At 35.3% G+C, this 15,108-nt stretch overlaps 1 protein-coding gene across 2 annotated transcripts in view; it reads left to right on the top strand.

Annotated features, from left to right (window-relative positions):
* Positions 1 to 16: 16 nt before the first annotated feature.
* The window catches only part of ZFX (zinc finger protein X-linked), a 43,887-nt gene continuing 28,795 nt past the window's right edge, over positions 17 to 15,108 (top strand). The window contains exon 1 of one of the 2 annotated variants that reach the window (XM_015589159.2): positions 17 to 35. The gene's annotated coding sequence lies outside the window, so the exon portion shown is untranslated. The remainder of the gene's footprint in view (positions 36 to 15,108) is intronic. The other variant, XM_025046597.1, reaches the window with a different exon arrangement.

The raw sequence follows: 15,108 nt of genomic DNA, 5'->3' as shown, positions 1-15,108 counted from the left end.
GAAGGCCGCAGGCCGGCCGGGCCGATTTTCGCTATGTAAATATCGGTGAGGGGGGAGGGACGGGGGACAAGATGGCGGCGGCTCGGCGCCTGCTGCAGGGGACGACTGAGGGGTTGTCGGGAGGGGGAGCCGCCATCTTGAAGGCGGTGTCGGAAGAGAAAATTCCGCTACAGCCCGTGAGGGGGGGTCGGAGAGCGGGCGGCGGCGGTGGCAGCGGCTCCGGTGACGGGCCCCGGAGTCCCGGCACGTTAGCGTGTGCGAGCGGAGGGGGCGTGCTCGCTCCCCACAGCGGCCATTGCCCTCGCCGCCATAATGGGCTCCAGGCGCTTGGCGGCAGCGCCACCTTTCTGCCCTTTCCCGCAGCCCCGTGACTGGCTGCTGCTTCCGCTGCATTTTAACTGAGCTGCGGCAGGCGGCCATCACCGCTGTCTGGGCGTTGGGTTCATGTCGTCCCTCTGGGCCCACGGCCCCGCGTCTTTCCCTCGCGCTTGTAGCCACCTGAGGGCAGTTGGGGCGGATGGCAGCCCGGGTGTCTGGGGTCACCACGGCAAATGGGACCCCCAAATATTTTCTCTCTCAAGCAAAGTCATACGTGGCCATTAGGGTGCCCGCGATGCGGTGCTTTCCAGCAATCATTACCTTCTCGAGTATTTGAATAAAGCAGTAAAGATAAAATTTGACAGGAAAGAAGTTTTCATCACTCTTTTATCCAATAGGGGAAAAAGTTCAAATTGCACAGCCCGAAAACGTAGGAATAACATTTTGGAGTCTTAAACGCATTTATTTGGAAACAACTTTAAGTAAGCTATTAGCGATCTGTTGGTAGTAGTTACTTTTTTTGATGAATAAGGAAAGGGCAGAAAGTTAATTTTTTTACTGAAAGACAACATATGTAGTTTTTTATTGTTCATGTACGTGTCATGGTATTTAGAATTGTCTTTTTGATTTGAAAAATTCATACTTTTGATTGTATACTACACAACTCCTGTAAACTCGGAGCTCAGTGTTAGGGATGCATTGTGCTGTTGCTAAGAACGATTAGAACGTTTAGAGTGTGGCTGCAAGAAGTTCTGAGGTGGACGAGACGAGCTGAAATGCACTTAAAGTGCTGCGGTAAAGGTACTGAGGTTTCAGAGGAAGGCTGGGTTTCCTTTTGGAGTCTTAGGAAGGTGTTCCTGAACTAGGTGACATTTCGAGGTTACTGAAGGATGGGTAGGACATCGTTAGGCAGAGGTGGGGGGTGGGGAAAGGGTATTTCAAGGGTGAAGCTTCTTCAGAAAACAGCAAGTATTTACAGTTTGGCTGGAGTAGACGGTGTAGGTAGGGGAGTGGTGGGAATTCTAGCCAGAAAACGTAGATTGTGGAAGAACTTGCTTGTCAGGTAGAAAGACTTGTCCTGGATGGGGGAGGCCCAGGAGTGCCCTAAGGTAGCAGCGTGATGACATACCTGAGCTGGGCTTTATATTCACTTAGACTAGGAAAAGTTTCAAAACTGAGAAATAACGAGAGTAGCAAGTTGGTAAGTGTTTTCACTACTGGAATAATTAGCAAGAATATTCAGAAGTTAAGCCAGTTTTGCTTCTTTTTGAATGATCCATCTACTAGAGAGCCGCTCCTTTTTTCTATCCTAACTTCTCACTCCAAATAACCTTTTCCTCAGTTATTATAATTTCTCTCGTTAACAGATAGGGAGGGGTTTCTAACTTTTCATTTACCATGATGAAAAATACAAGACTAAACATTTAAATCATTTCTTCAATTAAATAAATAAGAAAAGAAAGAAATACAGGATTAGTGCTATGGATTACTTTACTAAAATGAGGAATAAATATTCCCATGGTAATTTTTTAAGAAGTCAGTTTTTAAAAGTGGGTTAGAAGAACCCATTACTAAAGAGGCAGTGGCCTTCAGATGGTCTTTTGCAATCCCTCTTCTTCCCCCCTGGTGAGAGTAACCAACTTTTTGTTTGAGAGAGTAACTAATGGTGTTTGCTAAGCCAAGCCTTCTCACATTTTGATTAATCTTTGACTCTTAGATGCACTTGTGAGGAATATGTGTCCTAGAATTTTATGATATAAAACTCTAGGTAGCTTAAGTATTCACTAGAAACTTGTTTCAGTTTTTACATTCCTAGGACAAGAGAGAACTGGAGGTTCTTCTCATGGTTATCATAAAGGGCCATGGTTTAGAGAACTTTGAAAAACTGCATTGTAGGAGGCCCACTGGAAGCAAGTTGCTAAGGCAGGCTGGGTTGTGGAGATGGTAAGAGTAAACATTTAGAAGAACCAGTTGCTTTCTATCTTGACAGCTGGGAAAGACTTAGAAGAGCTCAAAGAGAGAATTGTATTGCACACACAGCACCAGTAGATGTTCTAGTATGGCAAGAATGGATGTTCACAATAAAGATTGTTAAACTCAAGTTGTATAATTAAGAAGATAAGTAAGTGCATAGTTTGGAAGGATTTCTATTCCACTTACACATAGAATGCTTTTTACCTGAAAGGGTAGACCTTGATGATCTGGAAAACTGACTGATGGAACACCTTATTACCCTACCATCTTAGATAAATGAGGTGTTAATTTTTAAGTTATATGGCTGTTTCAGGTAGATGTAAGTTTCTTTTTTTAAAAAACATGCTCACAATGCATTAAAAAATTTTTTTTCCTCACATTGCTTTTCGTAAATGCTTCCTCTCTAACCCCATCTGGACTTATATTGTCACTGATGACCTTGTTTGTATTATCTTTGTGTGGGTTGGCGATTCCAGGCTTTTTTTATTCTTAGACTCCTCAACTCGACCTTGAAACCCCTCAGCCTCAGCAGAGATTACCTAATCTTTTTATTTATGTCAGAAGGATAGATGATCATCTGATCTAAGCATTTGAGTTTCCTTCCTTCCACTTTATGCTCTGTCTTTACCTAGGCTTTCCTCCCTCCGGTTTTTTTTTCGCTGCAGGAAGAATTGGCCTCCTTTGGGCCCAGCTGCTCTGCCTGTGCACTCCACCCGTCCTTTGGGACGGATCTCTGTCAGTGGTTCGCCGCTTGCATCATTGCCCTCTAACTCTGCTGGTACCTTTCCCTCCCCTTATAAACATTCTTAGGGTTTGCTCATCTTACGAAAACCTCACCTGTCGTCTTTTTTCCTTTCACGAGTACTTTTATTTCTTTTCATCCCACTTATTCCTAAATTGGGTAACTGTTCCACAGCATGTCACCAGGTGTGTCATATGAAAGTGTTCTGTGTTTCAGAAACTCTGTCTTCTCTGTCTTTTGTCATGGGATTTCCCTCAAGGTCAATCCTGTGTCCTTTTTTTTCCTCAAATCTTCTCCCCTGGTTTCAGTGTTTTATACCATGCCCCCACCCTTTTAGTTTCTCAGCTAGCATTTTCAGTTACCTGCTGACCATCTCCACCCAGGTGTCTGTCTCAGCATGGCTGAAACCAAATTTATCTGGCACATAGTCAAAGCCCAATACTATTTATTGGAAATCTTTTTTTTTTTTTATAAAACCCAGGGCCCCTAAAACAATTCCTGCTTCTAGCTTTCTGTTAAATGGCACCATCATTTTCCCAGGCTCATTCTTTCTTCTTTATCTCATATAGCAATGTGTATATCTTTAATTTAGCATTTAACCTATTATATTTTAACTGTGTGTTTATATTTTTGTAGAGACTGTTTCTCATTTATCCTTGTCCCCAAGCAGTACCTAGCATATGGTCATTATCTCTAAAAACAATTATCTCAGTTATTGGGTACAGAGAATTTTATCTAGTTGAATAGTTTTCAACTAAGCATCTAGTCAGTGTGTCCTTTTACCAAGGAATATACATATTAAGGCACACCACATGAGCTGAGTAACCCCCACCCCACTGCTTAACTGTTGGGGTTAATATGACCAATGTTCTCCATGTCAAATTATTTTTCCAAACAATGTTTTATAAAATCTAAGTATCTTATAACTATATTTTGCTCAAAGGGAGGTCCACTTTAAGGAAACTGTGTGGTACATGCACTCATTAGGATTAAAAAAAATATAAGATTTTTTTAAAGTTATGAAATATTTCAGAATTACAGAAGTATCAAATTACAGATATTTCAGAAAAGCAAGTTTCACCCAGATTTAACAGATCTTAATATTATATATTTGCTTCACAACATTTTTCATTTGTTTAAAGAAAGATCTCACAGATCCAGTTAGAGTTCCCTTCATCTCATTCCTGTCTTTACTTTGCCAGAAGTAACCACTGCCCTAATTTGTATGTACCAAAAACAAGTATGTATTGCTTTGTGTGTTAACTTTACATAAATGTTATCGTACTGTGTTTGTCATTTTATGTATATTTTTTCACTTAACGTGTTTTTGAGATTTATCCATGTTGTACGTGGATCTAGTTCAGTAGTTCTCAAAATGTGCTCCGGGAATTCCCAGAGATCTCTCATATTCTTCCAGCCACATTCTTCTGTACACTACACGGGTACTGTACAGAGGCTATATGACACATGATGTCATAATAGATTGAACACAGAGGCAGTTATGAGAATCCAGCTGGCCTCTATTAAACTTGTCTTTAAAGAGGTTTGCAAAAATGTAAAACAATGCTACTCTTTTCATAATTTTTTTCGAAAAATAATTATTTTAAAATAAGTTATGTTTACATACAGTGGGTTTATGGTCTTTTGTGAATTTATAAATATATTTTTAAATGTTTCAGATTTAATTTCTAATATAAATAACTATAGATAGAATCCACATCAACAAAAACTCTTTGAGGTCCTCATTGTTTTAAGACTGTAAAGGGGTCCTGAGACTAAGAAGTTTGAAAACAAGTTCATACATTTTACTTGTATTTCAATGTATAAATATATTGTGGTTTATTATGCAGGGGCCATTAGGTTTTTGGCAGTTTTCTGCATTTTTAAACAATGCTACTGTGAACATCTTGACATTGTACCAGGGGTCTTCTCTCTTGGGATTAATTTAGAATTCCTATATTCAAGAGCCTGCATTTCTCAAATTTACTAAGAATTGCCAAATTATCAAATTATGTTTCATTTGACACTCCCACCAGCTATGTATGAGCCTCTGTTTCTGCAGATCACGGCCAAAAGATTAGACTTTGCAATTTTTTCCAATCTATTGGATATAAATGGTATCTAATTGCTGATTTCATTGTGCAATTTTTAGATTACTGGTGAGGTTGAGCTTTTCCCCCACGTATTTATGGGCCATTTGAGTTTCTATGAGTTGCTTGTGCCTGTCCTTGGTCCATTTTTCTACTGAGTTGTTGCCTTTTTTTCACTGGCTTGTGAATATTCTTTTTATATTCTAATACTAATGATACTAATGATTTGTAATTATACACACTGAAAATACCATTTCCTAGTCTGTGGCTTATCTTTTAGCTTTGTTTATGAAGTATTTTTTTTGTGTCGGACTTCATAATAGGAAGGTAGTCAGTTTTCTGTTTTTTTGTTGTTGTTGTTTATGACTTATGTCTTCTTGTATCTGCAAGAAATTCTTCCCTTACCCTAAGGTCATAACAATACTGTGCTTTTTCATATTTAGGTCATTAATTCATGTGGAACTTTTTTCCCTCTATTGTATGATGTAGGGAATCTAATTTTATCTTTTTAATATGAATTTTCCCAGTAGTTCAGCCTTTCTCCCCACTGATTTATAATGCCAACTCCTGAGGCTTATTATATTCTCACATATACATATCTGTTTCTAGTTTCTCTCTTCTGGTTTCATTGGTCTGACTAAACTTAGAGTACTTTGATTTAATGATAGCTTTATAATTAAATATTAATATCTTCAGGATTTTTGGAACTTTTCCTCCCTTTGTTTATTTTTGGGTTAATTTGTCAGTTTCTATGTAAAAACTTGTATTGGCGTCAAATTTATAGAATATATAGATACATATAGATATATGCTAAGTAGTGGAGCTGGGATTTGAATCTAGGCATTCAAAAGCCCTACTGCTTTTCATAAAGCTCTTGCACAACTTTTGTTAGATTTTTTGCTAGGTACTGTGTAATTTTTATTGTGAATAGGATTTTCCTTTAGTTATTTTCATTATTGCTGATGTATAGGGAAGGAACACTGTGTGTGGACTTACATGTATTGACATGTAACCTTACTGAACTCTCATATTACCATATTTCATAGTTCCTAAAATGCAATTCCCGCCACCTTACATTTTAACATCTCCAAAATCAAAATAGATTTTGAATTGATGGCGTCCTATAATCACTGTTGTCCAGGCAGCAGTCATGATGTAGTTATTGCCTACACATGCACAAACTTGGTCAAGGCTCTTCATTTTGTCATCACTTAAATGAGTATGTGCATTGTCATGTTGTTTCATGCCAAACAGTACAGTTGAAGGCAGAAGAAATGGTGAAATTGGTGTCTGATTGGAAAGAAAATCCCATAGATAATAATGGAGCATTTTAAGAAATGCTGCATCACCAACACTCTTGTTGGCAAAGGACAGTATTGTTAGGAAAGATTGAATACTTTGAGTAAAAAAGCAATCCTTAGTAGGACCCTGAATGTGAAGTTTTAGGAATACCATACCAATTTCTTTTGCTTCTATTTTTCTTTCTATATATATATGTACACAAGGTATGATAAAAATGTGTCCAAGTCTAAAAGAATTACCTCGATAAGTCTTAAATGAAAATTCTAGATAATATAGTATGGCATCAGTTTAATTGGCAGTGGTTTTTTTTTTTTTCCTTTTAGTTGTATATAAAATAAGGATGCATCTTACAATTGGTGGTATCTTTAGAGTCAATGAAACATGGGAGTAATAACGATTTATAATTCTGTGTTTTCAAAGTAGTGTGTGAATAATAAAGTTTTATTTTCCTATTTTAACTACACTAATGTCTCTAGCATAGTTTTGAATTAAAAGCATCGATAACAAGTATCCTTGTCTAGGTACTGGAGTGCTTATAATTTGTCATTAAGTATGATATTGTGGGGGTTTTTTGGAGGGGTAGATGTTATTTATTAGTTTATATTTTCTTCTACTTATTATTTTAGACTTTTCATTGTGAACAGCAGCAGATTTTTTTCGGATCTTCCTGCATCTATTGGTGTGAAGAATTGCATTAATATTTTAAACTATTTTAAACTATTTTAGATAATTGCATTATCTGTTTTAAACTGTCTTTGGATTCCCTAGATATTTGCATCCCTTTATTATTGCCATGCACTTTTCCTTTTTCATGTAGGCTTTGTATTGTTTTGATAACAAACAAGGTTATGCTGACTTCATAAGATGAATTGGGGAGTATTTCTTCTTTTTGAAACAAGCTGTATTTCATAGAGATACTCTGTTTCTTGAAAGTTAGATAGAATTCATATATGAAGCTGCCTGGTGTCTCTCTTGTCAGTCGGTTTTTGACTTACTAATAGTTTCTTTCATGGTGGTAAGTCTTTTTTTGACTTTTTTTTGTTATGAATAATATTCTAGAATATGTAAATTTTCAACTATAGTGGTATAAGATATAGGTCTCTCTAATGACTTTAAAATATCTAATTTAATTAATTTGTTCCTTTTTTTCTGATCACTACTGCCAGTAACTTGCCTGTGTTATTAAGACTTTTCAAATTGTTCTTATTGACCTTTTCTGTTTCTGCTCATTTGATAATATTTCTTTCTTTCTATTTTATTTGCATTTATTCTGACATTTAAAAATTTAAGTTGGAGTTTTAGCTCATTGGTATTTAATTTCTACTCTTATAATATGTGCCTTTAAAACTATAAATTTTCCTCTGAACTATAACTGGATGCTGTGATTTTGACATTAATCGATTTTTATTGTTTAGTTCTAAATATATTGTGATTTTCATATTTTTTGTATCACCCATTGAATTCTTTAGAACTTCGTTTTCAAATTTCTGGGATATTTTTTTTTCTGTTATCTTTATGATATTTCTAATTTTATTGCATTATAGTTGGGGAACATTGACTGATATGTAAAAATCAGTTGTATTTCTCTATACTAACAACAATTTAAAAGTCAAATTTAAAAGCCAGTGCAATTTATAAGGTCAGAGAATATCCAGCACCTTGATGTAAATTTAACAAAACATACTGAGACCTTTAGTAACAGCATTATTAAGAGAAATGAGAGAACTGGATTAATGGGGAGAAATATAATGTTCATGGATTGGAAGTACCAATATTACAAAGATGTCAGTTTGATATTATAGAAATTCTGTGCAATCCTAAACGAAATCCCAAAAGGACTTTCCTTTTTGTTTTGATAGACCAGCTCTCAAATTTATATAGAAATGCAAAGAGCCAGTAATAGCATGGGCAATCTTGGGAAAAAAGTTGGAAGACTTACACTGCCATATATCAAAGCTTATTTTAAGATTATAGTGATTAAGACAATGACCGCAAAGCCAGGTTGATCAATAGAACAGAATAAAGTCTGAAAGCAGACCTTCCTGTATAAGGTCGATTGCTTTAGAACAAAAATATATTGGGATTTTGATTGAGTGTAGAGATTAATTAAGAGAGAACTGATATTACTGATTCGACGTATTCAAGAGCAAGATCGATTTCTCTATATATGTATTTGTTTTTATTTCTCTATATATGAAATATATATTTATTTCTCTATATATGATTTCTCTATATATGAAACCTCAGTAGTTTTCAGTTATTCTTATCAATGGGATTTTCCATTCTTCAGTGTTGCATAAGAAAGCTTTTGCCTTCAAGTATATGAATTTTGTACCAACTCATTCATACTGATAGTAATTTTTCAGTTGATTCTTTTGGATTTCTTAGATTATATATAAATAACTATAAAATTTTTCAAATAATAATTATAGCTTGCATTATTTTACCTAATTGTGTTGACTGTCAGTTTCCATAGTCTTAAATAACCATAGTGTTAATGGGCATACTCGTTTTAATTTTGACTTTAAAAGGAATGCTTTGTGTTTTATCTTAGTTTAACACACGTCTTTTTGTAGATACCGATATCATTCTCCTATCCAAAAACACATGTTGTAACATAAACTAGTTTAAGATTTGCATATACTTGTGTATTTTATAACAGCTTTATCTCAATAAAGCTGCTGTTAAAAAATTATACAGTTTTTTATACCCTTTAAAATTATACAGTTCAAAATAAAATGTACAGTTCACTGGTTTTTAGTAGATTCAGCATTGTGCAGCCATCACCAGTAATTTTAGAATATTTTAGCACCCCCAAAAGAAACCCTGTACCCAGTAGCAATTCTCATTATCGTATTACCCCTACCCCTGACCCTCTACCCCGCACAACCACTAATCTACTTTTTGCCTGTATGGATTTGCCTATTCTTGACATTTCATATAAATGGAATCCTATAATTTGTGGTCTTTTTGGTCTGGCTTCTTTTACTTAGCATAATGTTTTCAAGAGTCATCCATTTTGTAGCATGTATTAGCATTTTATTCCTGTGTATGTTTTTGACTGTTAAAAAAAAATTTCTGTTCCAATTTGAATAGTTTGTTTAAATAAAAAATAGATTTTGAATTTCAGCTTTTCAGCAGTTATTGAGAAAAATTAAGATTTTACTTATTTGACCTGTTAATTTGGCTATTATTTGGCTCCATCCTTGAATTCTAGAATAACCATACTTTGTCAAGGTCTGTGTATGTTTGTACGTGTGTGTATGTATATATTTTACATGATGGATCACATTTGCAAATACTTGGGATTCATAATTAACCAAGTTTGTAGTTTGATTACATTATTTTTGTTGGTTTTTAAAAAAATGATAAATTAGTTTTATAAAAGTGATTGAGAAAGCTTTCCTCCTCTGTGCCCTGGCATAGTTCAGATAGCTTTGGGAAAAGCCTGGAGCTTTTTGAGTGGGTAACAGATATCTTTCTCCTCTTCCTTTCAATTTTATGGTGATTAGATTTTCTATCTCTTATTGAGTTAGTGCTGGTAACTTACATTTTCCCTCAATGTGCTAGCATAGAATTATAGAATGTTTTCTTACAAGTTTTTTTTTCCTGTATATATGTTTTTTTTTTTTTGTCCTTGTTTCAAATTATGTGTTTGTTTCCCCCACCCCCTTTTAGATTATTATTTAGTAGTAGTTTACTATCTCCCCAAATGCCTGAAAAAAGCCAGGTTTGGAGTTTTTAATTTTTTTGCTATAAATTAGCTGGCTGCCTATCTTTGCTCCAGAGAATGGTCATGGAATTAATGCTGCTGATACTCAGTGGAGCTGATATTCAATGGTCATGTAATAAGCAGGTTTATTGTGAACCAGCCCTTGCACTGTCCAGCCTGGTTTTTTTTTTTTTAATAGTTAAAGGATTTGTTAAATTATAGGTACAAAACATACTGCTAATTGCAGTAGCAAAAGATCAATGTAAAAACACGCCATAATTCTGCAATTGTCAATTTAAAGATTTTGTTATAATTGTTGAAAGGCTTGAGATTATATTCTTGCCAATGTTTAAGATGTACAGAGAACATTATTAGTGTCAGCTCTGAGTTTACAGAACTTTACAGAGTAATTACCCAAAGTAAATGTATTTAGGAAAAGCAGTAATAGGAAGCATGTGTTCATATAGATGAGGGAAACAGTAGGGTCAGATTAGTCAAGTTACCATGTTCATGATCTGAAAAAACAGTAATTTAAAGAAGTTTCATAGTTTAAGAATATTTAAAATAGTTTAAAAACCATAAACACTGCAATATGTGACTTTTACAACTAGTTACTAAAAACTAAGGAAAGCACTTACCAGCTTGAATAAGGTAACATGAAAGTGGGAATGCTTTAATTCACCCCAACCTCCAATAATTCTAATGTGTTATTAGAAAGATTTTGTAATACAAGGAGACATATTGCTCATTAAACAGTTCAGTAAGATAATACTCACTTTTCTTCATCATGTACTGAATTTTCCAGAAATTACCCTTTTAAAAAGTTTTCCCCTGGAGTTTTATTTTGTTTATTTCGTGTACAGTGTAGTCTTTAAATTAATCTCCACTTCATATTATTATCAAAACACTGTCTTCATTCTTTGATCACATCAAGGGTTTCAGACACTTCATTCCAGTACACTTGCAACTAAAGGCTTCATTAGAGGAAACATGAATAGAATTTCTCTTCAAAATCTCAACAAAAGCTACTAAACTATTTTTTAAATTTCACTACAAAATCAAAAAAGAGCGATCCAAGGAGATGAATTGTTATATATTACGATATAGAGTAGAATGTTACATAATGAACATAGATTGATAAATTATTGAGTGCATTAAATAGTAATATTTTATTAAGGAGGCTGTACAACTTAATTGGAAACTAGTTAGAAAGTGTATGCATTTCCTAATGTCAACATACAGTCTTAAAGACAGGCCTTTTTTTTTTTTTTTTTTTTTTTTTACAAACAGTGCTTAGTGTTCGTAGTGTATCAATGCAACTAAGTGCAGAAGGTGTTTTGGCAACTCTTAATCTGAGCATGAACAGGGGCTTTGGAAAAATAAGGCTTTAAGAAGGCTTATTTTAAGACCAAATTTTAATAGATTTTGAAAGTTTGAACTTTTAGACTTTAAACAAACAAAACCTTGAAGTTATTGATTGGCTCAAAATGGTTTTATGGAAAAAACTAATCTGTAACAAAGAGCTGGCCTTGAATTTTTGAGCCAAGTGTACAGAAGTTCCAAGTAATGCAAGGTAAGGAAAGACAGGGCTCTGACATTTACTCTTCCTCTTGACACAGAAGGTGGGCAAAGTCCTTTGAAAATAAAATATTCTATTCTTAGGGAACAGAATTTGAATTAAAACTATTAGATTAATATTATATACATCTCTTTCCTTATTTTTAGTATCTATCAAGTGTTGATAAGAGTTGTAACCTTTCACTACTATTGATTGATTTCTGTCTCATAGACTTTTTTTAAACATATTTCCATGCTATGACTTCAAATTCAAGATACATTAAAGAACACACATTTACTTTTCTTTCCTTTTGAAATAATATTGAGGGGGAAATATAAAAATAACTCCAGAGAAACAAAACTTGAGAGGTATGCCACTTGCAGACCAGAATATGATGAATTTCTGGTTGGATAAAGCAGTTGAGAACCAGTCAATGGCAAAACCCTAGAGAGGTTAGTGAACCTATTCAGACAGTTATAAGACCATCCAAAAATTGTCATTTTCCATTATCCCTAATGTCAAAAACAAGGATGTCCTAGGAGAAAGAGCACGCCATGGGCACAGCCAGGTAATTAAAGTTTTGGCAAACTAAGCTGTTTACCTATCAGTGTAGTTGTCTGTGGTTTTCCTTATGAGATAATGTCAGAAATTCAGCTCTCTGAATTGCAAATTCATAGGAAATTCCAAAGTGGATTCTGTGGGAGAAAGTAGGGGCAGTGCTTTAGGTAGCTCGTAGCTAGCTATCCTGGAGGGTATTAGATCTCTAGAACCTGGAGGATAGGATACTCATCCATCATTAAAGGAAAGCCTGGCTAGTTACATGGTTCCTATCTCTCCCACAGACTAATTCTAGACAGGAGTTCTGTGGTCAGAGCTTAGGTTCATTGCTAGCCAAATGTATTCTCACATGGGCTGAGGAAACACAACCTACCTATCATAATGTAACTCTAAACCCTCATCTACAAATATGAATGGACAACCTAAAAGAACTATGCTTTTGAGGAAAAACAGTCTGAAAGAGAGGCACCAAATTCAGTCAACTGAATAATGAAACAGCAGAGGAGTTTGATATAGGGCACAGAATAAATTTTAAATTCTCAGCTATTTGGGAAGATATATCCACCAAAAAACAAACAAACAAACAAAAAGATTACTGTGAAAAAGAAACTAAATTTACTTTGGAATTAAAACATGATCTTTTAAATAAAAATTAAGTAATGGAGTGTAAAAATCAAATTAGCTAGCTTAGAAGAAAGTTTAGGGATTCTGAGAATGTAGAAAGACAAAGAGAAAAAAAATATAGTAGAAAAGTTAAGGCAATATGGGAGGCTAGATTTAGGAGTCCTCACATCCTATAATAGAAATTTTAATAAGAATGATGAGAGAAAATGGAAGAAAGTTAGAAACAACAGAAGAAAATCCTTGAGTTCAAGAAGGGCTTGACTCTTGATTGGAAGGACCCACTGGGTTCTGGATGTTAGATGACCAGAGCTTGTTAGAGTGTAGTAGTGAAAATAGGATGAATTTAAGAGTGGCTGGCTTTGAGATAAATTTAAGGGGTGCATTGGTAAAAGAAGTGAAATATATTTCGAGATTTGAAAATTAGATATCTGAAGAAATGGCTAACATTGAATGATGTGGAAAAAAAATTGGGAAAGAAATGTAGCTTAAGAGGCAAGATATGCTTTTGTTTGCCTTTCCTGTAGCTTGAGCAGTTACATCTACCATGTATAATATAATTTTGTTCTCTGAGAGTGACTTAGAGGAATGAGTTGAGTCATAAAATTAAAAGACATTGAATTTTTGGGAGACTGAAAGCAGAAAAGTGATTCTTATATGCGTATTAGCTGCAAAAAGTAAAGTGAATGTATAAGCATTCTGTTAATTTGCCCAAGAGGGAGATCATGAAAGTATCTAGGCATCACGAGATATGAAACAAATAAATTATATTCATTATCCCTAATATGAGCTAAAATACCATTTCTATACCTGTTAGCTTGGTATGGTATTTTTATTGCTTTACTTTAATGAATGGGAGAAAGTTTTTGTGAATTTCCTGAGTTTCTCTCCACCCCTTATTTTCTCTTAAAACTGTATATTTTTAAAAATTATGAATTCTTCCACAGCATTTTCAGGATCATGACTCCTGTAACCTGGAAGGGAATATTTTACTGAACTTGAGGTGAAAGTGGGATCCCAGAAGTATTCTGAGGGCGTTCGATAATCAGACTAAACATGAGTATATATTCACCCAAATTGTTAGATTCTTTCTGCTCGTGTTCAGATTCAACTAATCTATGAGTTTGGTTCCTGCAGCAAAGGCAGGGCACCCTTACTTTATCACAATGCTGAGAACTCTTCTGAGCAGTTTCCATTCTAAGAACATTGGTTTCATTCTGATTGTCAGAGGAAGTACTTCTAACCCCACAGGGGTTTCAAAGTTGAAGTGTAGTCTTCTCTGCTTGGAAGTACAAAACATGTTTTTTCCCAATTTGAGTTTTTATAATGATAAAATGGAAGGAAAAACAACCAGTCAAAACTGTTTGTTGAACAGTCACTGATCACCCAAGTCAAAATAAGGTGAGGAGACACCCGCCATTGGGCCATAATATGTTAGGAAATTGATATGATGTAAAATGATGAGAATAATAGCAGATATCTCTTAACAATAGCTTGGGTAAATTTTTTAGAATTCACTGGATATTCGGGAACTGCAGAAGCTTTCTGAGCAGTGGAGTGCTGTGGTCAAAGCAGTGCTTTGGAGGATTGATTAGTCTGCCTCACTACTTGGCAGCGGCCCTTACTTGTAATAGGTTCCTAGTCATTTGCCGTGGGAGTGACAGAAAGCAAAAGGACAGTTGAGAGGCTATTTTTGTTCCCCAGGGATCAGGAAATATGAAGCTGAGAGTGAATGGTGACAGAATAACAAGAAAGGGACAGATTCCTGAGAAGTCATGGACAAGGAATGGACAAGATTGACAACTGACTGACTGAATATAAATAGAGAAAGAGGAAAAGGCCACAGTGGTCATTCGGGAGAAGCAGGGTTTTATTCCAATGAAAATATTCAGCAGACAGTCTGGTGGAAGTGTTAGGTGCTAGCCTGAGTAAGTGGTTCTGGGGAATCATCTTTGTGTAACTGGTAGTCGAAATTGTGAGATAAAAGAGAAAGCAGAAGAGAAGAGGGCTGAGTGTACCACCTTGGGCAAGGCTGCAATAATGGGTCAAGAGAGGCAGAGTAAACAGTTGGGAAGGTGGGAAGAGAAGTAGAACTCAGTTTAAAGAAACTGAGGAAGAGAATTTCAAAATTGAGGGTATTGATTACCTGTCAAACTCCAATAGAAAAGCCAAAGAGAATGAACGCCAAGAAAGAAGTTATTGTGCAGGTTGAGAATTCTTAGAGCTTGTAGGA

This window comes from Pteropus alecto, unplaced genomic scaffold, assembly GCF_000325575.1.
Source record: "Pteropus alecto unplaced genomic scaffold, ASM32557v1 scaffold23, whole genome shotgun sequence".
Classification (NCBI taxonomy): domain Eukaryota; kingdom Metazoa; phylum Chordata; class Mammalia; order Chiroptera; family Pteropodidae; genus Pteropus; species Pteropus alecto.
This window is presented reverse-complemented; position numbering and strand designations above follow the sequence as displayed.